This window comes from Rhipicephalus microplus, unplaced genomic scaffold (genome assembly GCF_043290135.1).
Source record: "Rhipicephalus microplus isolate Deutch F79 unplaced genomic scaffold, USDA_Rmic scaffold_12, whole genome shotgun sequence".
Classification (NCBI taxonomy): Eukaryota; Metazoa; Arthropoda; class Arachnida; order Ixodida; family Ixodidae; genus Rhipicephalus; species Rhipicephalus microplus.
In genome coordinates this window covers 39,858,213-39,885,102 of record NW_027464585.1, presented here as the reverse complement: position 1 = coordinate 39,885,102, position 26,890 = coordinate 39,858,213, and the positions used below count along the sequence as shown (strand labels likewise).

The 26,890-nt window shown below is 46.1% G+C and overlaps 1 protein-coding gene across 1 annotated transcript in view; it reads right to left on the bottom strand.

The window, feature by feature from the left end:
- Nucleotides 1-1,686: 1,686 nt before the first annotated feature.
- LOC119168173 (achaete-scute homolog 1) overlaps nucleotides 1,687-26,890 on the bottom strand; it is an 87,871-nt gene continuing 62,667 nt past the window's right edge. Inside the window, exon 2 of the mRNA XM_037419577.2 lies at nucleotides 1,687-2,866. The gene's annotated coding sequence lies outside the window, so the exon portion shown is untranslated. The remainder of the gene's footprint in view (nucleotides 2,867-26,890) is intronic.

The window sequence follows — 26,890 nt, the reverse complement described above, 5'->3', positions numbered from 1 at the left end:
CTTTTTCGTAACATATATATGTGTGTCGTAGTTGTAATAAATTAGTTGAGAGTCTGGGCTCGTCCTCGTCTCTTGTGTTAGTTGAGGAAGTTTTTGCGCTGAGAAGTCCAAGATTAAAATTTACAGAAGATGAAAGAAAAGTAGGTTAGTCAGTGGCTGCGAAACTGCCCATAAACTCTCTGTGGAATCCAATAGAAGAATAACCTTCGAACTTATTTCAATAATTGGCTACCGTCACCATACAGCATAACGTGTATGCTTTCGGAGTAATGAGAAAGCAATCAACAGCGTCGTGATTTATGCTTGTCATCGAGAAAACCCCTTTATCACAAAAGTATTCTCTTGTAATTGCAGGAACGCCGCGGACTGTCCTGAAGTACTGTGCCAACTTTTTACCTGTAGTATGTACACACCATCTGAACATGCTCAATAGAGTTTTGCATTTTTTTTGTCAGACAACAATGATTGCGATGGAACCTGTGTTGAAAATCTGTGATAGGTGGACTTACTCAAGTTAAACTGGCACAGCTTATCTCTTTGAAGGAAAGCCCCAAAACCCCAAAGATGGTGGCCCCCTTCATTAAAAACACAAATGCAGGCGTTTGAGCAAGATGTCAGACACTTTGATGGTACTCTGAAGGTATAAGCGGTTAGGGCACAAATTATTATTTCTGTGGCTGCCTAATTACTGGGACTTTCAGGGGAATGACCAAGCGGACAAAGGGCCCCATCCGCCCTCTCAGCAGTGTCCCCATTCCCCCTTCAAGATCCGACACCGTAAACGAACTCCGTGTGCTATCCCATCGTCGAACGTTGGATTCATAGCATTCACTGACAGTCACAAGTGCACGGCTGCATACTTTGGATCCGGTCCTCCAGCTATGTATCCCGCACAGCCTGTTACGACGTGTCAGTACTTCGCTGGACGGTCTGTGGCTTGCAGTGGCGCTTTCAATTGCCTATTCATTTGTAACTGTAATAGCTTACAGCTCGTTAAGTCAATTATTATTATTGGATTACTATAATAAAATTAGTAATAATAATATTATTATTAATATTTGGTTTGTGTATCCAGAAAACACAATATAGGATGAAATAATGGCTTGTGCAAGGCGTGATAACAAAACAACAGCACATATTTCTTACCAGGCGTTACTGCCTCAAAATGAATGTGAGAGCTATTCGCTTTATGAAATTAATTCTGCATATTTGTCAGCACCGGAGGAATGACAAAACATGAATAAATGCACCGCGTACACCGAATACCTTCGAGAGTATACGCTTCGAGGTTCCGTTCACTAGCACGATAAGCAGAGACACGAGTAACTGGCACGGACACAATCATAGCTCATCGATACAAAATCCAGTTACCATCTTCTCAAGCACGCCAGTACATGCGTATTCGTCGCACTCAGCCGCTACAGAGTCAACATAACGGCCTTTCCGGTTCACTCTTCCTGAACTGCATTGAAGTATTCCTGTGACTGGCACGGCTCTGCGTCCCATCATGTCCAGGATTGGGAGACAGTAGTGACTCGTGCTAACCTGGTGGAAATAACTACAAATTGACAATAAATAAACGCAGCCATTAAGAACGCAGGATCAGTGGGAGGAACGCTGAAGGCTGTTGTTGCCGAGGTGATGCAGGCAGCAAGATATGAGGTAATTGTGACACGCGACATGATATGCTGCGTCTTGCTATTTATTTGGCTATCCAGCTGCACAGATTTTCGCAGAACGTATTTCTTGCTTCTGTAAGTACGAAATGACAAGGACTTTTTTTAAACAATGCCTACAGTGTGACTGTTATTAAGGCATCTTTTTTATATAGAAACAGCCTTTCGCGAACATTTTGCGTCAATTCTCGTAAAGAAACATAATTTTTTTTATATCAAGGCTTGTCTAAGTCTCAGCCGCGCACTTAATAAATTCGAGATATACTCAACAATGAACAGACGCTTGACTTGACCAAAACTACTGATATGCTATCAGTTTGAAGGCAGTGGTTGATGCGATATAAAAAATAACGACCGAAAAGTTTGCAAATGAACTGTGTCTTACTTTTACACACAGCAGTAGCACTGAAAGCTAGGCCAGTAGGTAACATTACTTGAACATATTTTAACTCAGAGCACGATTACGCGGACACAAAAAGAGACAAACCGCAGCGCTAACTCACAACTGAATATTAATTAAAATTCAGAATATTTACTACAAATAAAATAAATATTCAGTTGCATACCAGTGCTGCGGTTTTGCCCTCTTTCTCTTGTGGCTGCGTAGCCATGCACTTAGTTGAGATATGTTATTCACACGCACATTTTTTTTCATAACACTATTTCACAAAAGGGGCATGCTAATTTGCCACTATAAGGCAAGGAAGAGTGTTTTCTGGACCGGTTTTCATCGAAATGGTAATACAGTCTTGGAGCTTTGTGCAACTTCAAAAGTACAGAGCTTGAAATCCTTGAGCAATTGAACTAGTTCAAAGTCTTTAAACTGAATGTAACTACATACAAGCAGAAGCATAGAACCGAACTCATACAGGAAAAGAAACAAATGGTTTTAGCCATGACAGCCACACGCGGACATTAATGGGCGTAAAGTGGCGTGAAATGCACCTTTTTTTACTAACTGAAAACAATGGCACATGGTCTATTTACAAGCAAGCTGGCGTACTTATGCCACGAATACTATTCCACTTTTCTTGGAGCAGCCCGAACATGGTGTTTGGTGGAGCAGCAGCCTCGGAAGTTGTCGCTCCACGGTGAATAATCCGACGGGCGTGAGGCACAAGAGTTCATCATGGACATCCATGTCCAAGGCACCCAGTCAGCAGAATTATGAGGTTTGCGGCCACTGCTTCCTGCACAGAAGCAATCAAAATACAATAGCCGTTATTTAGTGACCATGACCAACGCACTTTGTTGATAGAGAAAAAGAAAGGTGAAATAATAATTCGACGATTATAAGTGGCTGCCTGTCAACAAAGTAGATGTCATTATAATCACATTTTGTGACGCCTGATCGCAATTTACGCTTGTACTACGCAAAATTATTGTGGCATTAAATGTTTTCTTGTGATCCTGTATACAGGACGCGTGTCGTTGTGAAGGATGACGTTATTTTCGCTGCATTTCTAAACAGAGAAAGTTTTCAGGTTGAGAACCAAGCGTGGTTGTATAGTAGAACACCTGCTTGCCAAGTAAAACGGCATGCATGGCTTCAATCCCGACTCGAAATTTTCTATATTCATTTTACTAGCATCTTTCTCAATTGTTCTGTCACAGAAAAGATGAAGATTTTTCGCAAAGATAAAACGACGCTGATCCCAGCAGTTCTGCAAAGGGAGCTCTTTAACGATGTCGTGCTAGAATACAAAGTTGCACAGTGTTACTGCACTTGATCGCATGAATGAAAGACCACTTGAACAACAGCGTTACGGCACATGATCAGTGAACAAGACACACAAGTGTCTCCAAGTGATTCGCTCGGGCATGGTCTGCACAGGCCATGTGAGTGCATCAGACACCACAGTACAGAAGCAAACAAAAAAATTCAAAATGTTTTTGAATAGCCTCGGACTGAAAAACACTTGGTATGGTATTCAGGCGAGCAAACGTCCTCCAGAAACAAATGCATTTTGAAAAACAGTGAAACCAGAATATCATTCGATAAATATTCATGGTTATGGCTTGTTTTTTATGAAGATAAAAGTTTGACAGAGTTGTGCACACTTGTAATTTTACCCGAAAAAAATTTTCATGTTAAAATGTTAACCGATTGATTTTCCTATGACATTGTAGTGTTTGGATGTCTCTGAGTTTTAAAACATGCGTTTTAAACATACGTTTTGCAGTCATATGATCCGCAGAAAATAATTTTGACAGCTTTCCATCCAAATTTTTCAACCAAGCCAACATTTTTTTGACATTGTATGGCAAAAACAACCACGCATATTGAACTTTCAATCTAATTTAAACGTTGTATGACAATAATTTGGTCTCGTGTGCGGTTGGTTTGTTTCTTCTTAGGTATAACCGCAGTTGCCTGGGTGCATCTGTGCATACGCTTGTAATATGGTTGCACCACGTCAGTGTTCTTGGTATGATATGGGGGTTTAATGGCCCCAAAACCACCATGTGATTATGACAGACGCCATAGTGGAGAGCTCCGGAAATTCTGACCTCCTGAGGTTCTTTAACGTGCACCCAAACCTGAGCATACGGGCCTAGAACATTTCTGCCTCCATCGAAAATGCAGCCGTTGCAGCTGGGATTCAATCTCTCGACCCGCGGGTCAGCAGCCGATAACCTTAGCCGCGGCCCCACCGCGGCGAAGTACCACCACGGCGGGGCCACGTCAGTGTTCTTGTCAGTGGTTCTAAGATGTTTGAAATTTTTCTACATTTTCGTGATGGCGGAGACACTAAAGCAACTGGCAGCTCGCTTCCTTGTCATTGCAAGGAAAACCGTGTAATGGCTCACAAGTTCCCTGTGTCGTTTTTGCCACCACTCGTGTAAGAGGCTCCAGAAATAACGCAATATATTTATTTGAGAACAACCCAGTCATACGCCAATGCACCACGTCAAGTCAATAGTTAAAGTAATAATGGACTGAATAGAGGGCAACGACAACTAACATTCTGATGACAAAACGGAACTATGTTTGCGTAGTCGTCGCCTCGTAGAAGAAAGCTCGGGTAACGCGGGCTTTTCAAGAAAGCCTTACGTCACATACGCATGGTGATCCAAGTTTGCAAGTGAGGTTCCAGAATCGGCTACCAGTTTTTGAAGGCGATTTTATTAAAACGCTACGTGTCTTACGGCTGTACAATTTGGCACATGTCACCACGGTACCGATGAGAACACACGTTCAAAGTTTTAATGAAATCAGCCAATATTGAAAAATCACCAGAATTCTTACTCGTTACCAAATTTGCTTCAAAACACGTTTAGTGCTCTAAAACACGTTCATTTATGTAGTCAAGAGTTCCACAAATGTTGGTCTGGTCAGGTATCATCATGACGATGTAGATGTGTCAAAAGAGAAGAAACAACCGACTGCTTGAGGCAGGCTGGGTGACGTCGCTTTTTTTGTGCTCAGCAAACGAAATGCTATCGTTCCGGTACGTTTATTTACATGGGAGAGTTAAAGCAATCATAATTTGAAGCATCTCGTTCTTAGTTTATTTAGAACGCTAAAATGAGAATGTCCAATTGGACGCAGCCAAAGACAAACATTGCCTGACGAGGCTGTGCTCCCCATACAGCAGTAGCAGCAGACAGACGACAATTACAATCACTGACACATACATCAAAATGGATCACTACATTTGTTCTACCTAGAATGAAGAAGTGAGAAATTTCGGTGATCATTTTGATCCCGTCACATGAAGTTGTACCAAGACAATGGGTTCAGTTTATTCACTGTAGTTCGAACTAACCAAGTTTGAATTGACGAGCTTACGGTATTTGAGTGATGCATAAGAAAGCGCAGCAAGAAAGTCGGTGATTTTTCAGCATAGCGTAGTAGCACTGAATTACCAAATTGATCGCGTCCTAATGGTTCTTTATTACCTATAACAACATCATGAGTTATTAGAACATGATCTGGTATTTTATGTATCTAGCCCCAAAGTTCATTATATATTGTGGCTCAGAAAAGGCACTACGAAAGTACTTCGAAAGAACGACTAACATGCTCTTAGAAAAAACAGTAATAAACGACGTATGGTGAGCCAGTAATAGTCGCTTAGGTGGGGCTATTGCGGCCCATGTCTGCCACTCTAATCTCGCCAGTGGCAACGTAACAACCACCGAAAACATTTGTTTAACCATCAGCAATTAGTGCCGGAGCTGTTATTGTGACCTCCTGAGTTTCGTAAACTTCTTCACTTAGCGCCAAATTTTATCAGGATTCCGCTTGATCAATTCAAGAAGAGTGATTGATTGATATGTGGGGTTTAACGTCCCAAAACCACTATATGATTATGAGAGACGCCGTAGTGGAGGGCTCCGGAAATTTAGACCACCTGGGGTTCTTTAACGTGCACCCAAATCTGAGCACACGGGCCTACAACATTTCCGCCTCCATCGGAAATGCAGCCGCCGCAGCCGGGATTCGAACCCGCGCCCTGCGGGTCAGCAGCCGAGTACCTTAGCCACTAGACCACCGCGGCGGGGCTATTCAAGAAGAGTGGCATTAGGAATTAATGCCTAGCGTTTATACGGTGGGATCACAATTTTTGATTGGGTTTCGAAAAATGCTGCTATATATTTGTGTTTTTTCCCGCAAACTTGGTATTTTTATGCGTGTTATTGTACGATTGATTGACAGGATTTGGTGGGCGCTCGCGCGTTCTCTTAAGCGACACAGAGTTTTTTATGCAGAAGTTCATGGCACCAAGCAAACGTTAAAGGCGTGTTCAAGATTGCTAAGAGATGTGATGATATGTGTTTCAGAATAATAAATCACGGTAACATCATCAGCTAAAGTTTTCGCTGAGCCACAATGGTCATATACCTATCGAAAACAAATTATATCAACCTGTGGTTAGAAATAACGGTTAGAACTGCGACAATGCACTTAAGCTGTAATAGCAAATCAAGTATAAATCTTCCCCTTGTGGGGTGTCTTACCGTTTGCTCAGTGCTGAGAGAAAACACTATGCCTAAATGTATGCAAGCTTAACAGTAAGTGCTATATTTTTAATTTCCACATAAGGGTCAGAAGATCCAAATTACTCACTTAAATCACATTTTTATTTCGTAAATATAACAGTTCATTGTGAGATTAAGGACAGTCACTGAACAAGTATGAAGAAATGATTGGACGTATTGGAACTGCATACGGGTTCTTTATTAACAGGGCCGTACAAGAAGTCGTTATCAGTTATGTAGCCAGTAGGTGAAGCAACGAGAGCACGTACATAGGAGGCATAGTCCTTCTCATATTATTTTTAGCTGGCGTTGGCTATCAGATTACAATTTTTAGCAGCCGGCATGACGATATGTTCGTTTCCTTGGCTCTGACAGCCCCAATGTCCCGGTTATAGATGTGATTATGTTTGCGCGTATCCTCGGCGATGGCGTTCGTCATGTGACTGTTATTAGTCACAACATATTAGTGCTCTTTGAGGCGTTGGGAGACCTTTCCCGGATCTCTTATCGTCAACTCCTCAATTTCGCAAACTTCTTTCGGAAACCTACTAATTGACTCAAAATACACACAACGGCAGATAACAAGGGAGGCCCGAATACATAGGCTTGTGGAATAGACGAACATGTCAACTTGGCACGCGTGGAGGAGAAATATGCGTGAGAGAACTGTTAAAATTATCCTGCCAATATATCTTCCACATGGACGATATAGTAGAAGGATAATCGGCGTGACGGATTGATAGGTTCAGATATTGCATCAGCATGCGCAGATACTTTTCTTTTCCACTGTTGTGCGCGTGTCGGCCGGCGTCTTGACTTCCTCCTTGTGTGCTTGTTTGCAATCCGTGGTGTTGTTTTTTTATAATGTGGTTTGCGCCTTCAGACGCACATCGCGTGGCGTATGTTCTGCCGGACCAGGCAGTTGCGCACAGTTTAAGCAACGTTTCTCGCCCCTGTCTTACAAAGTAATGAAGGAATCGACGGGAGATACCGTTTTCTTGTTAAACATCATCACATGAAGCCAACATGTCTAGAAGACAAGGGAGGCACAAGGTACATTATTTCGTGTTTTACTTTAAAGAATCAATGTATCAGCTCACAGCTAGTACAGCTACACATACTTTCCTTCGCTTTTATATACAATGGCATCGTACGTGTGTGCAGACGATTTCTTCTACATGCGCCAAATAACTGTCAATAATGGGGCACTTCTCGACCGAGTGAGATATGCATTCGACAAGCTACGGTCGATCTCGGTTAAGCGGTTAAGCGTGTTTCTTCTTTTTGTCCAAGCCGTGCTGCAGTATGAGCCAACTCGCGCAAGTCAAGGTGTGGCTACTCCATCTACTGCACATCTTCTTTTCATGCATTGATTAATTTTGACGATGCAAACCATAGTCTGCGGGTCGGGGAGGTAATCACGCTCCTGACATGGCCCTGCTGCGTTTACGCACATGGTGCGTACTGGTATGTCAAGCCGAATTAGAGGTAGAAGTGCAGGGCTGCCACTGATGGCTACTTTACGCCAAGTTACGAATTTGAGAGACCCATGGCGACCAAGAGTTATGAATGTCGACATGGCAAATTTTTGACAACCTTTGGCATATGTCTCGACCGAATTATGCGTTCTATACTTTGTGTCTTGAAGCGACGGGCGGCAACAATTTTTTTTCTATTTTTTCCAAATCTTTGACACCCGATTGAAGGCGCACTTTAGGCGCAATTCAGTACGACTGTTCTGCTTCTTGGGTGTATCTCTATTTGCGGCTTGCAAAGCATTCGCATGCTTCGAGGTGACGGTGTTATATTCGGTTCTTTAGGTACTTTAGGAGGTTTAAGCTATTTTAAATTTTCGCTTCTGAAGCGGCTAGGTCATACCGCATGTTCTCTTCACAGCTCCTGCTGTCCTAAATTGCTTAGCAATTTCTTCACTGCTGTAGTACCCACTAATTTTGTATGAATAGTTTAAATTTGTTATTAACATACTTTTCGAGCCACTCAACAAGACGGCTTCTTCGAGTTGAGCAGCTTTCAAGAACAGCCTTGAGGCGAATGGGTACGTAGCGTAAGCGTGACCACACGAGTGAGGGCGTTGCGACTGTTACGCAGTACTTTCCAATTTATTTCCACTGTTTTGTAATTAGGTAGGTAAATTTTCGTACACATGCTCCCACTGCAAGGAAATACTCTGAATCTGCGTGGAGGCTGCCCGCGCCATCCCTCTCTTCTTGTAGCGACTGCTTCCCTCTGTACTCGCTGCAGCTGAATAAGTCACAAGCTTTTGCTATGTGGCGGAAGCATTCAAGGATGCCGCCGGTGCGTACGTGGCTTTTTTTCAGCTAGTGCTTGATGGTAAAGTGGGGGATGCGACTGGAACTGAAAAACGCGAGCATAGTTTAGGAGTTACGCATGGTACTGTACTCTACGGATCTATACATGATTAGCAATTTTTATACAAATCCAAGCTACACGCATGTGAAGCCGCAACTTTATTGGCGACAGCAGTGCACGTTGGAACTACTTACCAAAAGTACCCCTTTTTGCAGACACTTTTTAAAGATTGTAGGTGACCAGAGGATAATGTATCCCGCTGATATATAAAGCCTCCAGATGCCTGGCTTTTTCTGTAGTCCGGCAGCACTGCACGTTGGAACCACGTGCTAAAAGATGCGCATTTTTGAGGGTGAGGTAAATGTTCACCTTCGCAATATTGTGGCCCCTCTTTTTCCTACATTTGTGCACTACTGCTGGACATATTTCTTTTCTTGTGCGTGTACAACGCAAAAGGAAAATGAACTGGAAGTTAGTCTGGATGACAGGTACACGGTAGAAATCTCGCTCGTCGAAATGAAACCTCGGCGGTACTCAAGGTAGCCACTATCAGCGATATAACTAAAATGACTACAGAGGCGGATAAAATCAGTGGCAGTTGAACTGGTGGTTATCGCATTGTCGATGCACTACTAAACGGCTAGCGTGTGTTATTATGAGCTTCACTCTTTCAATTCACTGCTGCATGGCGCACATAGTAGATTAACATAATTTCATGTGAACGTACGCAGCATACGTAAGAAAAAAGAAAAGCTGGTTGAGTGTTTCTCTCGGTTGTCTATTACTTTTTATGTACTCATGTTATCGGAAACTATGCTGAAGGAAGGCGAATATCAACTTGGTGCGCCCTGATGGGCAGAAAGATGGTGTGGTCATGCACGTTAAGGAAATATATAACCAAGAAGTCGTTTCCATCCATCCATCCATCCATCCATCCATCTATCCATTCATTCATCCTTCCATCCATCCATCCATCCATCCATCCATCCATTCATCCATCCATCTATCCATCCATCCATCCATTCATCCATCCATCCATCCATCCATCCATCCATCCATCCATCCATCCATCCATCCATCCACCCATCCAGCCAGCCAGCCAGCCATTCGTCCATCCGTCCGTCCGTCCGTCCGTCCGTCCATCCGTCCATCCATCTATCCATCCATCCATCCATCTCATGACCAGCGCGTGATATCGCGTGATATCTGTCAAATAATCTTACCCTCCTATGCTAATTTTGGTTCACGCCAAGTTAAGGGGGTGACGATGAGAGCACGCAAACGCAAGCGGCTAGATAGATGTGCTCAAGGTCAACGAAGTTCGCTAAGAAATGCTTTGCGTCTAACAACACTGAATGTCCCTAATTGTGAGTGTTTCTTTCTGCTTGCCTATGATGTGCTTTATGTTTTATTGGTGCAAATACTACATGGTCAATAAGGCTCACACAGCACCTCACGGGTGTGCACTGCACCTATCGGCCGAACAACAGCATGGAGGGTGCTTTCATAACAATGCACAAAAATTGTCACGACTAATGGCTTAGTGGATGTCATGGAAGTACAACTGTTCAAAACAGTGTTTAAGAAGGCTCTAGAAAGGCCGCTCTTCTGGCTTTCGTCTCGAATGAACTGACTTGGAATCTTTTTTCAGCCTGTTAAACATATCCACAACCTAACCATGCATGCAGCTGAATGGTGGAAAAAGCCCTGCGCGAAAGTGTGCGGTGGTGTGTGCATTTATTTCGCTTGGCGAGTGACATGGACGCCTCTTGAAGTGATAAATGTTGGATCGCAGTAAGGAGCGTATGTCGAAAGCAGCGCCAATGAATTACCGTCAGCAAGCTTCCGACGTCCGGCCACAATATCGGTGAGGCAATGAGGATGGTAAATGAACGCACATGATCGTAATGATGCAGTGCGTCGAGTTTGTGGCGATGAAGGCGACGCAGCTGAGGTCACTCCTTATGCGCACACCCAGTCTTAGTTATGCGTAGTGCTTCTTGGGTGGCTCATTTGCATCTTTTTCGGCAAACATGGCTACTTAAGTGGCGCTACATTCACCAACAGTGCGTTTTCACCCACTAATTCAGCACTTCTCGCTGACCATGAGTAGTAGGCCTTTGAATTTGGTGAAACCACAAGTAATTAACTCTGATCTTGCACTCGCATTCATCCGGATCGAGACCTAGTTAACAAATCAATATATGCTTTCATTTAGAGTTGCGCATATTATGGATCCACTAAATAATCAAAGTGATTTCAATCAACCTCCTCCATTTTCGCGCAACGTTTTTATTCTAGCTGTTCTATATCACCATACAGTCTCATATGGCTTTTTTTAAAGAAGATGTAGGAACACTTCCTATATACGAAGACATACTTTCATCATCTTTGTTTAGCTTTCCTTGAAGTAGTTTTTTGTGTAAATCTCACTAATGTTTTGGTTACGTTATCTAAACCGTGTTCAATTTATATTCACACATAGTGTCTATAATGTTGTTGCCTTTTCATTTTTAAAACCTTGTGTATTGAAATTCATTGTTTCTTCAAGCATTTTACATGTCTTGCAATAGCGTTTCTTTATGTCCTTTAAAGTTCGTTTGATTTGTTGGACACATATAGGCTTTATCTAGTTTATTGCATGGCAAATTTTTGCTAACACGTGTTTTTCTGTAGAGGCATGTTTTATGTGTAGAAACTAATTTACTTAATTTTTGTATTGCCTTCTTACTGAGCACAGTATTCTTTTGGTGGGTGTTGAGATTACAAAGAGCAGGCACCTTGACAGGCTTTTATGCCTGACATAAACTTCTGCTGATGTTTCCACTATTACAAGTCCATATTTATATATATTGAAGAATTCGAATAATGATATCCGCTTCGGTTGGTATTCCTCGCGAAGCTCGTGAAGCTTTTTGGGGCTTCTTTTGTGATGATTGTTTTCTTGTTAGCTCACCAGCAACTGGCAACTCTTTCAATCATGCACAAGGCACTTGTTTGTGTTCTGCCTAGCGGTGGCGTACTTCGCGCTCTGTGCTTCAAGTCTCAGTGTAACGTGAGAGGTTCCACAAAGAACCGCAAAATTCAGCAGGACGTAATTGACAGCTGTTGACGATACGAAACTGTCATACTGAGCATAGCGGCAAGCCATACTTTAACGAAAAATAAAAAAACAAGATAATCAAATAAGTGACATCCACCTAGCTAGTTACCGAGTCATATTATTTCAATTTTTTGCAACAATATGTTCGTGTGCCCTCTTACACATCGCAAGTTCAAATATGAAATATACGCACATACAGTCCGCACAACAGGACTAAGACCTCTGTCATTTCTGGAGATCTCTGGCTCAGGAAAATATGAACGCTTGATCCAATGGCCGCTCCTGGTTTCTATTCTATTCATTAATGGAATTTGAAATTTAGTAACAATCTGCAACATTGAAGTGAGACAATCAACCATCTACTGGATCCGTGATTACCCCAGAGCGTATACATGCGTTAAAGAAAGAAGACAACATAAGAAACATGGGTGTCCTGGGAAGAAATGGATTGTCCATATGTGAGAGGTTTCGAGACGCTGTGCGATTATAAGCAAAGCGTAGGTGCAAGTCAGCATTCGTCAGTGTGTACTGCCTTCTCTTGTGTGCGTGTTAATCCGTCTTCGCTGGTGCGCGTCTTTGAAGTTCAAGAAAAACCAACCTATAAGTATGCAAATGAGCCCATGACAAAACAAAAGTGCGACAGTACGTTCTGCAACATGCCTATAGGGTGCCCACATTTAAATATGCTTCATTTTACAGCCTTCAAGAAGACAAGTCTAGTTGTCGAAGCGTTGGCTCGAGCACACAGCCGCCGAGATCTTCTCTCTACTCCTTCCTGCCAATTTTCACAATTATGTAGCTCTGTCGTGACTGCCTTGTCACGTTTTTATTTCTTTTTATGTTTTGTCCAATCAGTACCACAATTGCATACCCTTTGGCGAGTGCAGGACGGCGGACGCAGTGCGGTATGAGTCGTGGAGAGAGTGCATAAGCATGCACTGCCACTCCGGTACATCGTTGAGTCAGCACCTCTGCCCCGACGCGACCCCTCGCTAATGGTAGGTGGCGCGCAGAGACAACCTTTCATAGCTGGAGGCTGCACCGGAAGCGGAGGAGGAGAGACGCTCTCTTCTATTCACTTCGTTCAGCTCCACTTAGACATTCCGTGTTTTTTTTTTTTCTTTCTTTCTCTATGAACGAGAGTTTCCACTTTTGTATTTTCTTCAGGCAGCCTTCGCTGGTGCTTATTCTTGCATTATTATCTCTGTTGGCATTGCACCTCATTGGCGGAGCCCCGTGGCCTTTGTTTTGCGGAGCCCCGTGGTCGTTAAGCTGGTCCGCTTAGAAGCTGATCGAACGCGCGAAAGAAACGCTAGAACTATTTAGTAAGAGTAGCTGGCGTAAAGGATCCTAACCTTGCAGTCACACAGACTCTCCTTTAACGTGAGGCACCCGTGTGGGACCGAAGTTAGGCCGCACTAGAGTATTCTTCACGATGAGGTAGAAAATGTGGGCTTGTTTGTTACTCGTCGTGGTCGGTTGATCCATTTCTCCCCGGTAAGTCCCACCTCTGTATCAGAGGTCATATTGTTGTTTTCGAAACATGTACTCCTGAATGTCGTGCGTAAAACAGCTATGTCTGTTAGCAGGTGAAGGGAATAAACAATTGATAGAAGCACCGGAGTCTCTTACTTTTGGCGGTGAAGCTCCTCAAGGCTGAGCCTTGTCTCACTTTTGACATGACATATAGCACCTAAAGCACCCGCTAAAGGCGCTGCGACGTGTGTTCGGGCTTCAGTTCTTAAGGGAGCATGAAATACACATAAAGACCAAGGTAACAGGAATACAGATGTAATGAAAAAAAGGGCACTGTGGAACTACAATAGGTATGACGTTGTAAGAGTGATTTAAAAGGTGTCATGGTCCCGGATTTTAGTTCGGCTATGCGGTCTTCTGCATGAAATCAGAGGTTCAAGCAAGATAAGCAATAAACAACGTGGCATAAGTAGACTTGCTTTGGGAGCACACGGGAATGCCTCAAATTAGGGGGTACAGGGTGACATTGATGGCCATCGTTAAAGCGCAAGGAAGCTAGCAGCAAGATAAAATTTCAGGAGCAATTAAGAAAAACGGGAGAGGTACGTTGGGCTAGGAAAGTTGTCAGCTACTTTTACATGAAGAATGTTCATACTTAATGGATGAAGTGAACTCGAAAATTGTCAAGCAAGTATTATGACAACAGCAGCATAAAAGAAATCTGAAGAAAACAAAGAGGGACATGTGGACTAAGGTCGCACGGCGGGCTTGTTGGTTATTCATGTTGTTCGAGGTATAGCGCATCCAGGACGGGACAGAGACGAAAACACAGAACACATAAATATCAGTAGTGCTGTTTCTCGGATTAAACCGCATTGTTGAAAGTTAGCGCCGCGTATGTGTTCTGTGTTTTCTTCTCTGTCCCGTCCTGGATGCACTATACCTCGAACGACATGTGGAATTTAACCATGCCCGTGATACTGTCCTTTGGAGCCTCTATTTCTGGGTTTGTTACTTCGAAAGTTTACGAGGTATTGTGGAAATATCTGAATGAAACGAAAAGACTAACAAACTAATATTATTCTTTTGTCTCGGCATACGCATGACTTCTCTGTTTTTTTAAGCTAGGCCTAAATTTAGGTTATTAACTATTACTAATAGAAAAACTTGATAATAGGCACAGATCAGTGATCATCAAAATTTGATTCAAAAATTTGTAACGTTTTCGATTTGTAAGATCCTTTACTCTAAAATAGAATAATACTTTATAAGACCACTCGATTATTCACTGATCCCCCACAGTGGGTATGAGCCACAAGTGAAAGGTGACAAGAACAAGAACGAAATGATCACTGGAGAGCTACCAAACTTTCACACATGAAATTGCAAAACAAAAGGTCTACGATCATTTTCGGAGTAGTTCTCCACTAATTGAGGCCATAATGGGAGTATTGTGGACTAAGACGTACCGAGCCGAATACGAAGGCACAGACACGTTTTAGAGTGCGTGTGGAGGGGAGGAGGACACGGCGGAACACTTAGTAATGTTCTGCAAAGGGCTCCACCCTATAGTCCAAGATCATGGCGCGTAATTTTTCAAAGCTTGGGGGTTTAGGGACAGTGAGGGCAAAATAGACTTTAAACGGGTAGAAATAACCAGGAGGAGGCTAACTTATTGGTGGCTACAATCAAGGTGCGAGTGAAGTTTAATCCATGGTAATAAGGGCTGCAGCGCGAGCACGAAGGTGCTAGAAGAAACGTGAAACGAAAGGCGAGACAAGGAAAGCAAAGAGGACTACACGAGCGCTAGTTGGTTGGAATTCATTCCCATGAATTCCAACCAACTAGCCCAAATAGCCATTCTTCTTCAATGAAGTTCAATCCTTTAACATATAGTTATAGTTCGAAACATTATGGCTAGGTGGAGTGAGTCGCCGCCCGATTTAAGGGCACAGCCGGATACATCCATCTTTCCATTTTTCCTGCGCGTGATCTGTCTCTTTGAGAACGAAGACAATCAAGGCAAGGCGGCAAAACTGCATGGGTGCTGAGGGCTCCCAGAGTGACTGCAGCTTGGCAGCGCAGATAAGTTGATTCAGAATTGAGGGCGCGCGAAGCTGCAGTGGCACGTCGACGCCACCAAGGGAGGCGGCGAGAGCACGGGAAGCAGCTGAAAACGCTGAAAGCGGTCGCTACTTGAGGATGGGCATCGATACGAGGTTTAACCCCTTCAGGTGCAAATTATGACGAACTGTTTGTAAATTTCTAAACTTTGCACAACATTATTCTAAAATGCTCAATACTACATGCCAAAAAAAAAAATAAAAACCAGATGTCTTTGGTGAGCTTTGGTAATTATTCTTAATTTTAATATATACTAAAATTTTATTAGTATGCATTCAGTGATGTTTACCTTTTATACATAAAAAATGGAAATCTTAGGTTCTAAGTGCACGCGCAGTTAGTTTTTAGCTGTGTTCATTTTGAGCAAGGAAAAATGATGATTATAAAGTTGGTCCTGGAAGCAGCACGAAAAGTCGCCCGCCGAACACCGCAGGGCTTTCACTAAAACAATGAGCCTCAGATTTACGCAGTACATTGCGTTTAATTCAAGACGCGTTGACTATGTAGAAGGTTCAATCGGTCTTATGCAAAATGCATCTTGCCCTTCCTTTCTCATTGGTCCAAAAAATTGGCAAAAGCAAGTTGCGTCCAAACAAGTGGACGCTGCCCCTGAACGGCGCAGCACCTGAAGGACGCAACGCCATTTTCTCGACTGAAATTTCGAGCACAGCTGTAAACATTGTGACCGCTTCTGCTTTGACGATAGTCTGACGAATATCGGTAACATCCAGAACGAACGGTCCCACGCTAATGCTGTTGGCATGCTGCAGCGAGAGTTTGCCGCCGATTATCACAGATAGTACTTGGTTTGATTTACGTGTAAAGAGCTTTTGGTGGTAGACAAAGTCTCTGCAATGATCGTTGCGTATTGCTACCCACCCAAATCTGATCACTTACTTACTTTGACCCACGTCTAGAAAACATAGAGGAACGTTTGAAACGGACTGCTGACATCCCCGCGCTTCGTTGAATCATTATCATTCACCTCGTCGCTATGCGAAGATTTTTTCTGGTCTCAACTCACGCAAACACTCATGACCTCCAGATCTTCTCCAGGCTTCCTTAACTCAGAAGGTACACAAGTACTGTATGTACTAGATACAAATACCGCGACTGCTGTATGCTGCAAGATCCCACAAATTACGGTCTTTTATTTAAATATAGCGACGTCTGCCCACTTTGTCAAGCCCCTCTCAATCACCGCCAGCGTCGGCTGCAATCTTCTTTCTGACCTGTTGCGATGCACTTAAACGCTTTCTTTGTTAACAATTGTGAAAGTTGGTTTCAAATTAAGTGTACAGAACTTTTTTGGGCTGCTTTGAGATTGAATGCCTCACCATTCCAAACCTATTCTAACACTATTAGAATGGTATTCCCATTTGATTTAGTAGCAACAGTAATTGTTGGTGTTTCACATCTGAAAACTCTCATATAATTACGAGAGATGCCATGGAGGGCTCCAAAAATTTCGTCCAGCTCGTGTATTCAGCGTTCATCTAAATCTATGCACATGGGCCTCAAACTTCGGTTACCGCGACCAGAATTTAGGCCCGCGGTTCCAGCACCATGACCGCCATGGTGGGTTGGCTCTGATTCCGCGTCACCACAATTCGATTTCTATTCGATTCGATTTAGAATTCACATTCGCACAGTAGTCGCTACATAACAAACTTGAGAAACCAATCTAGGGTCAGTCGTAGCGATGGATGTCAGTGCGATCTGCCTGCCCAGATGACCGGCGTGGGAACGGACACGGCCAGCGCATGTCGGTGCCTGCGTGTTGCACGCTCGCTGGGCCGTGAAGGCGCGCCTCGACGGCACGTAATTACGACACGCTCTGCGGCCTCTGCTGCTGCCGTTCCACGGCGACCGTACGCAACGCGGGTGCGACTCAACGGGAGGTGCGTAGGCCGCTTCCAAGGCATCCCACTGTTTGCCTCGTGTGAAATGATGTCGTGAGACGGATATGAGCGCAGCGTTCCACGGCACATCGTTGCATTGAAAGCAGCACGCTGACTGCGACAGAGTAGATAAACTCTCGCTTGCGGCTCACCATTTTAAACCATGAAACTGTCCTACGAATCCCTACTTGTCCAGCCGGCACGAAACAGCTATCATCATGAGCGTGCGTAAAATCGAATGAAAAACAAATTCGTTGGATTCTGCGGAATTTTGCTAAGTTTTTATAGTAGCGCCCCTATGCGCCAGAGAAATTGGGTGAATCCCAGTTTAGTGAACCACTGGCCAACTAAAATAAAACTTGACAGAACCCACGAACCATGGGTATTGGTGTCATGCGAAGCATGCTGAGTGACTGCACTGTATTTTTTTACTAAGCGGGACATTGCCAAAATCATGCTGAACATACGTAGAGAAGTGTTATACGCACAGATGTTGATTTAACAGTCTCATATGTTGTACTTAACCAGTTGACTACTGTTGCGTAGCTATTCCAAGAGCAACAAAGTTGTTACCAGCACCTTAAGCGGTGAGCTCAAGAAAGGAAAATAGGGGGGAAAGAACGGCAGGGAGGTTCACCAGCCTATAGGCAGCCGGTTTGCAACCTTGCGCATGGGAGAGGGATGGGGAGATGAAAGATAGAGAGCAAAGAGGGAAGCGAGAAACACAGTACATATGGCAGCACACGCGTGCACACTCAGTCATAGTCCATTCTTGTCTTTCGTAGTGTGTGACATTGCTGTTACAGCCGCTTGTTCAAATCCGTGTCGCGTAGGAATTTCAACAGAGCTTTCGTCGCCTTCTGTTGCAATGTATTCTTTCGGGCACTTGACAGAACAGTGTTCACAGACATTTTGCTGTTGTCTATGCGCGCAAAAGCGGACGCCAGTGACTGTCTCTCAATTTCATACAACGGACAGCCACACCGGATGTGGTGTAGCGTCTCTTCGCAATGACAGGTATCGCGGAGAGCGTTGTTGGCCATTCCTATGACAAAAGAATAAGAATTTGTAAATGCCGCTCCTAGCCATAAGCGATGAAGAAGGGTGGCTTCTCTTCAGTCGAGTTCAGTGGGCATGCGGAGAGCCATCAAAGAGGACAGGTGGTGTTGACGATTCGTGTCGATGCTTGGTGGGCACCATAGTGAAAACGTGATTTTACGCGCAAGTCGTCAAAGATTACTGGCAGCATCGGTCCGCGAAAGTGGTATGGCTTCTTCTCGTGTTCCTTCAAGGGCTGCCCGTGCGGCAGTATCGGCATGTTCATTCCCTATGACGCTGCAGTGACTGTGCAGCCACTGAAACGTCACATGATGCCCTTTCTCGTGTGAAGTGTGGAGAAGGCATCGAACTTCGAAAAGGAGCTGTTCGTGTGGGCCGCGACGCAGTGTTGAGAGCACAGATTATAAGGCAGCCCTTGAGTCGCTTAAAATTGATCATTGTTGCGGTAGTTCCTGATTACCCACACAAAGTGCAGCGCGCAAAGCAGCTAGTTCCGCTGTTGTAGATGCCGTGGAGTGGTCAGTCCTAAAGCTCATGGTAACACCTCTTGCTGAGACAACTACTGCCCCTGACGAACACTGGCGGTTCGTGGAACCATCGGCGTATACATATATGCTGTCTGAATATTTCTCGTGCAAAAGAAGAGACAGTTGTTTCAGCACGGGCGATGAAAGCTCAGATTTCCTCCGTATTCCTGGTACACTAAGATGCACTGTGGGTCGAATAAGACACCAAGGGGGTATGGATGGTTTAGATGCAGGAGTGAAGCCCGAGGGAAGTTTATCATTGTATTTCACAATCATTTTGGTGAACGATGCTTGGCGCCTCTCTGAAGGCAACAGTGCAATCTGATGACAGGGAGCACGTGTGAAGCGTCTGATGTGCGTTCTCAGGAGTTCTTCAACAATGTGAGTTTGTATCGGATAGTCACCAACAATTGCAATTGTTGCTTCTGTTGACGTACATCTGGGCAGACCGAGGCACACTTTCAGCGCTTGGGCTTGTACCGCCTGTAGAACACGAACATTGGTCTTGCAGGTATTGCTAAGCACGGGCAAGCTAAATCTGAGGAAACCGAGAAACAGGGCTCTGTAGAGCTCTATCATTGCGTCTACTAACATTCCCCACGTCTTTCCTGCCATGAACTTGAACATTTGAGAAACAGCGGTCAGGCGCTTCTTCATATAGGTCACATGCGGACTCCAACACAGGTTCCTATCAATAATGATGGCCAGAAACGGGTGGGGTTTGGCGTAAGAAATCGGTCACCCGCAGATTTAGATGACATAAGGGGTCATTCCTTTGCGATTGAAGGCCACCAGCGCGAATTTTTCTGGTGATATGCTGAGACCTTGTTTCAACAAGTACTTGGGAATCATAGTTGCTGCTTTTTGAAGTCGGGAACGTATCTGAGGACGTGTGACTGCCGAAGTCCAGACACAGATATCGCCTGCGTATACTGAGATTTTAATGGTGCTTGGCAAGTATTCAGCAAGGCCAATTAGTGCAAAATTGAATAGCATCGGGCTAAGAACTTCGCCTGGAGGAACACCCCTGGAAGTATAGCGTCGCGTAGTTGGGCCATCTTCTGTTAACAGAAAGAATGATCTTGCAGCCAGGTAACTCGAAATCCACCGAGAGACTCGACCACCAAGGCCAACCACCACAAGAGCACCCGAAATGGCTTCATGTAGTAAATTATCATAAGCGCCTTTCACATCTAGAAACAAAGCTGCAGATATTTGCTTACGGGATCTTTCGTGCTGAACGTACGAAACTAGATCAACGACATTGTCAATAGAAGAGCGGTCGCGTCGAAAACGAGCCATTGAATTCGGATAAATCTTGTAGTATTCCAGATACCACTCCAAGCGGCCTAATATTATCCGTTCCATTATCTTCCCTACGCAGCTGGCCAGTGCTGTTGGGCGGTATGAAGTGAGTTCGAGTGGGGATTTGCCCTGCTTCAAGATGGGTAACAAGCGGCTTACTTTCCAGTCATCAGGAACATTGCCATCCTGCCACGAGATGTTGTAGAGACTCAACAGTTCTCTCCTTGCACCTTCGCCAAGGTTGCACAAGGCTCGGTACGGAATACCATCTGGGCCCGGAAAAGTTGAACGCCTGCAGACAGCTAGTGCCGCCTCGAGCTCCTCCGTTGTAAAAGGGAGGTCCATGTCGTAGTCACGGGAACGGGGGACGTCACCTCTCACTGGAGACTCTGGACGAGTGGCTTGGTTGGCGATCTGCGCACAGAAATCTTCTGTGACATCGATGTCTTGCCTCCTTTGAAATAGCGCGAGCGATTTGAATGGAAAACGCTGTTCCGTAGGGTGACGCAGACCTTGCACCGTTTTCCAAATGTGTGAGAGTGGCTTGCGATGGTCTAGTGACTGGCAAAACGTTGTCCATTGTTCCGACGCTAATCTATCCATGTGACGCCGAATCTTCTTTTGCATCTTCCTGGCTGCCCTAGGATCGTGAATTGATTTTGTACGCCGATACCGACACTCCGCCCGGCGTCGCAGTGCTCGGAGTCGCTCCAACTCTATATCAAAGTAGTTTCGTGTGGAAGATATCGTCCCCATGCGAGTGGCGTTTTGCATTGTGCTCCTAATTGTTTGCTCTAACCCAGATCGTAGGCCATTGCTGCAAGCATCTTCCATGTCAGATTTGAAGTTGGTCCATTGGACTGCTCGAATGGTCGTCCATGGAACGACAAGCCTTTGATGTTAAGGTAGATTGGAATGTGATCACTTCCTCGTGTCTCAACATCTGGAAACCACTTGACGTATCTCGCGAGGGAGTTGGAGACAAAGGCAAGGTCAAGACAGCTGCCGTATGTCACCCCTCGAAGAAAAGTGGGGCTACCGTCGTTCAGGAGAGTAAGGCCATAGTTGTAGGCGATGTTTGTGAACCTGCGTCTTCTTGCACTTGTCCGCGTACTTCCCCGTGCGTGATTGTGCGCATTGAAGTCACCTATGATGACCCATGGTGCAGGACACACTCTCAAAATATCCGCTAATCTCCTGGAATCAAGATTATTCGATGGCGATATAATGTTACGAGTAACTTCTTTAATGATCTATTTACAGCGCACAGAACTCGACGAGTAAGATGGCGCCAGACCAGCATCCAACGGAAAAACCCACTTCGTCCTCCTCTTTCTTGCAGCCGTGTTTAGCCGCGTTTTCGTATCATAACCCCCGGCGGTAGAAGCACCGTCCCGGTGTTAAATTTACGCAGATGATGTCGAAGGGGGGTAATAGGGCTTTAGCCGAGCCACGTGAACGGTGTCGCTCGGAGCTGACGATGACTTTGTGGGATCAGTTGGAACAATCTCGTACGTGACGTCTGTCACTTTGCGAACGATACGGAATGGTCCAGTGTAGGGCGACAACAGTTTTTCCGACAGCCCCACACGCCGAGTAGGTGACCAGAGGAGCACGAGAGAACCCGGAGAAAAGTGCACGTCCCTATGGTGAGAATTGTATAGCTGTTGTTGGCGCCCCTGTGAAGCCTGTAGACGGTTACGGGCGACTTGGCGCGCGTGGTCGGCGCGGGCAATGGCTTCACCAGCATATTCAGTGGCCGCAGGTAGTAACGTCTCTAAAGGTAGAGTTGGGTCCCGGCCATATAGTAGGTAGAAGGGCGAATATCCGGCAGTGTTGTGACGAGATGAGTTGTAGGCGAACGTCACATACGGCAAATGAATGTCCCAATCGTGGTGGTCTGGCGCAACGTATTTGGCAAGCATATCGGTTAGGGTCCTGTTAAGGCGCTCCGTGAGGCCATTTGACTGGGGATGGTACGACGTAGTAAATTTGTGCTTGGTATGACAAGACCTCAGGATTTCATGAACGACAGCTGATAAGAACGTGCGACCACGGTCGGTGAGAAGTTGACGGGGAGCACCATGCACTAATATTATGTCGTACAGCAGAAAGTCCGCAACGTCGGTAGCGCAGCTGGTCGGGAGTGCTCGTGTGATTGCGTACCGCGTAGCGTAGTCCGTGGCAACAGCAATCCATTTATTTCCGGCTGTGGAGAGTGGAAAAGGGCCCAACAGGTCGAGACCAACTCGGAAGAAAGGCTCGTTGGGAACGTCGATCGGCTGAAGGTAGCCGGCTGGGAGGGCAGACGGCGTTTTGCGACGCTGACAAGGCTTACAAGCGGCGACATAGCGTCGAACAGAGCGGGCAAGTCCCGGCCAAAAAACCCGACGTCGTACTCGATCGTACGTGCGAGAAACGCCCAAATGGCCCGTTATGGGAGCGTCATGGAGTTGATGCAGGACAGAGGAACGCAGGTGCGCTGGGATGACAGGAAGTAAGTCTGATCCGAAGGAATCAAGGTTTCGGCGATATAGGATCCCGTCTTTCACCAAAAACATTCGTACGGACGGGTCGCGTGGCGTTGACTCCAGTTTGTCAATGATGGCTCGCAAAGAAGCATCCCGACGTTGCTCTTCGCCAATGTTTAACAGCTGCGACACGGAAAAAACGTCCGTGATAGCGTCGGTATCGGTTGCTTCGTCAACAGGGTAGCGGGATAAACAATCCGCATCCTGATGTAATCGCCCTGTTTTGTACATTACAGAGAACGTGTACTCTTGAAGGCGTAGAGCCCAACGAGCGAGACGTCCCGTGGGGTCTTTCAGGGAGGCTAGCCAGCAGAGCGCGTGATGATCCGTGACAACACGGAATGAGCGCCCGTACAGGTATGGGCGAAACTTGGCGACTGCCCATACAAGGGCGAGGCACTCGCGCTCCGTGATGGAATAGTTGCGCTCGGCTGGAGATAGTAGTCGACTTGCGTAGGCTATAACACGGTCGTGTCCGCGTTGTTGCTGCAATAGCACAGCTCCTATGCCGTGTCCACTGGCGTCCGTGTGAACCTCGGTTGGGGCTAATGGATCAAAGTGAGCCAAGATTGGTGGCGTTGTAAGCAGTGTCGTAAGTTGCGAAAACGATGACGCTTGATCATGGCCCCAGGTAAACGACGCGTCTTTCTTCAAGAGGTCTGTGAGTGGGCGTGCAATGGTCGCAAAGTCCTTAACAAAGCGTCTGAAATACGAGCACAACCCCACAAAACTGCGGACATCCTTTGTGGTCCTCGGAACGGGAAAGTTCGTGACTGCACGAATTTTCTCTGGGTCTGGACGCACGCCTTGGGCATCGACAAGGTGACCAAGCACGGAAATTTGGCGACGAGCGAAGTGGCACTTGGAGGCGTTAAGCTGGAGTCCGGCTCGGCGAAAAACGTCCAAAATAGCTGACAAACGATCGAGATGCGAGTCGAATGTGGGCGAAAAGACAATAACATCGTCAAGGTAACACAAGCGGGTGGACCATTTCAACCCTTGAAGCAATGAGTCCATCATTCTTTCAAATGTGGCTGGTGCATTGCAGAGTCCAAAGGGCATCACCTTAAACTGATAAAGACCATCAGGAGTGATGAATGCGGTCTTCTCGCGATCCATCTCGTCGACGGCTATCTGCCAGTACCCTGACCGAAGGTCAATAGTTGAAAAATAGGTGGCACCGTACAGGCAGTCGAGGGCATCGTCGATGCGAGGTAAAGGGTAAACGTCTTTTTTGGTAATTTTGTTAAGGTGACGGTAATCGACACAAAAGCGCCATGTTCCATCTTTCTTTTTAACAAGGACGACTGGAGACGCCCAGGGGCTGCATGAAGGCTCGATAATGTTTTTCGCAAGCATTTTGCCAACTTCATGTTGTAATATTGCACGCTCCGACGCCGACACACGGTAGGGGCGTCGGTGAATGGGGGTTGCATGGCCAGTATTTATGCGATGGGTGACAATGGTCGTTTGGCCTAAAGAGTTGCTGGCAAAGTCGAAAATGCTACGATAGCCCTCAAGAACGTGGCAAAGCGCTGAAGCTTGCTCAGACGTGAGGTCCGATGACACCATTCGCTCAATGTCGGCACCCCAAGAACGTGATGGAGTGGAACCACTGACTGAGCTGCAGCAATCGTCAACTCTGAAGGGCTCGACATGGTCATCTTGGAGAGCAGTAATTTTGGCCAGGGAGATACCCTGTGGCAGAACTTGGGTGGTGACTGAAAAGTTGACCAGTGGAAGGAAGGTGCGGTTTCTCTTAATCGTCAGAATCATATGCGGTACAGCAACCCCATGCGTAAGCATCACTGCAGGAATCGGGGCCACCATGTAATCACCATCAGGTACTGGCGGCGTGGAGGATAAGTCGACATGTGTGACGGAGTTAGGAGGGAGACGCGTGAAATCAATGCAGCAGAGGCTGGTTTGCGGTGGGCTAGGCGGGTCGGAAAAGAGGGGTAAATCGAGATGGAGAGAGCCAGCTGAACAGTCTATGAGGGCAGAGTGCGTGGCTAGAAAATCCATACCGAGAATGAGTTCATGAGGGCAATGTTCGATAACGGCGAAAAGAACGACAGTGCTTCTCTCCCCAATAGACACTCGCGCAGAGCACATGCCAAGAATTGCGGCAGTTCCTCCATCGGCGACTCGTACAGCTCGGTTGAGGGCGGGCGTGACAACTTTTCTAAGTCGGCGGCGAAGGTTAGCACTCATAATGGACACATGCGCGCCAGTATCTATCAACGCACTGACACGAACATTGTCGACAGTAACGTCCAAAAGGTTCCGGTTCGTTGTTAACGTTAATCGAGGATTTCTTACGAAGGTCGTCAATGCAGCTCCACCTCCAGAAGCTGCACGGCCTAGTTTTCCGGTCGGAGATGCTGCGAATAGGTCGGGGAGGCAGCACGGCGTTGTGGGGGCGACCGGGACTGACGACGAGCAGGGGACGGTGACCGGTCGTAGCGAGGTCTGCTGAGAGGTGCTGTAGGAGCGGAAAATGTGGTCGGCGTTGATGAAGAAAGTGATGGGGACGATTGGCGAGCAGAAGTGGTGGGATACTGAGGTGCATAATGGAACGGTGGAGCCCAGCGGCTGCGGCAGTGACGTGCGATATGACCAACGCGTCGACAGTTGAAACATATGGGCCTATCATCAAGGGTACGCCATTGGGACGGATTGCGTTGTATGCGAGGAGCAGAAGGGGGACGAAAAGAAGATGCAGCAGAGTATACGGCAGGTACAGGATGTAGGCCGACATTCGATAGCTCTTGACGAACGACGGCTTGTATCAAAGAAATCGTGGTCGGGGAAGGCGTAGGCGTCGGTAGTGGCGTGGCTACCGGTTGTGCTGCCTCGACCTCTCGACGAATGATGCGTGTGAGGTTGTCACATAGAGGGGCCTGGTGGAAGACGTCGTCACACGAAGAGGTGGCCGCTGTGTTCGGAAGGCGCACGATGTTTTGGGCTACACGGCGGGCTTTAGCTTGTTCGAGACGTCGGCATTCTTTAAGGATGTTGTCGATGCTCGAGATGTTGTTAAAAACCAGCAGGTTGAAAGCATCGTCAGCAATGCCTTTCAAGACGTGGTTAACCTTTTCGTCTTCGGACATGGACTGGTTGGCCTTGGAACAAAGGGCCAAAACGTCAAGAATGTAGGAGACGTACGATTCGGTAGAAGACTGGGCCCGTGTGGCAAGAGTCTTCTTCGCAGCGAGCTGACGACCAGATGAATCGCCAAACAGGTCACGTATCTTTTCTTTGAAGAGATCCCAGCTCGTTATGTCGGCTTCGTGGCTTTCAAACCATGTTCGGGGAGTGCCGTCCAGGTAGAAAAGCACGTTGGCGAGCATGAGCGTGGGGTCCCAGCGGTGAGTTGCACTGACGCGCTCGTACCGCTTCAGCCAAGTGTCGAGGTCGATCGTACCATCACCGGAGAAAGTGCCGGGATCCCGGAGGTGTGGGAGTGTGACGTAGGTGGTGGCTTGGACTGACGAGGGCGGCGTAGAGGAAGTACCAGCAGTCGAAGCAGTCGAAAGCTCACCGATGGTGTGACCGCTGCGCGTCTCCATCGAGGTACAGGGGTCGTCCACCTCCACCAATAATGTTACGAGTAACTTCTTTAATGATCTATTTACAGCGCACAGAACTCGACGAGTAAGATGGCGCCAGACCAGCATCCAACGGAAAAACCCACTTCGTCCTCCTCTTTCTTGCAGCCGTGTTTAGCCGCATTTTCGTATCAATATAAATGCCTACGAGAGTAAACATGAATTTGTTCTTTTTCACAGTGATGCAGACATACTGATTGTCATCATGAGGTGCAATTGGTTGCACAACATACGTCAGTTCACGACGAACAAAGACGATG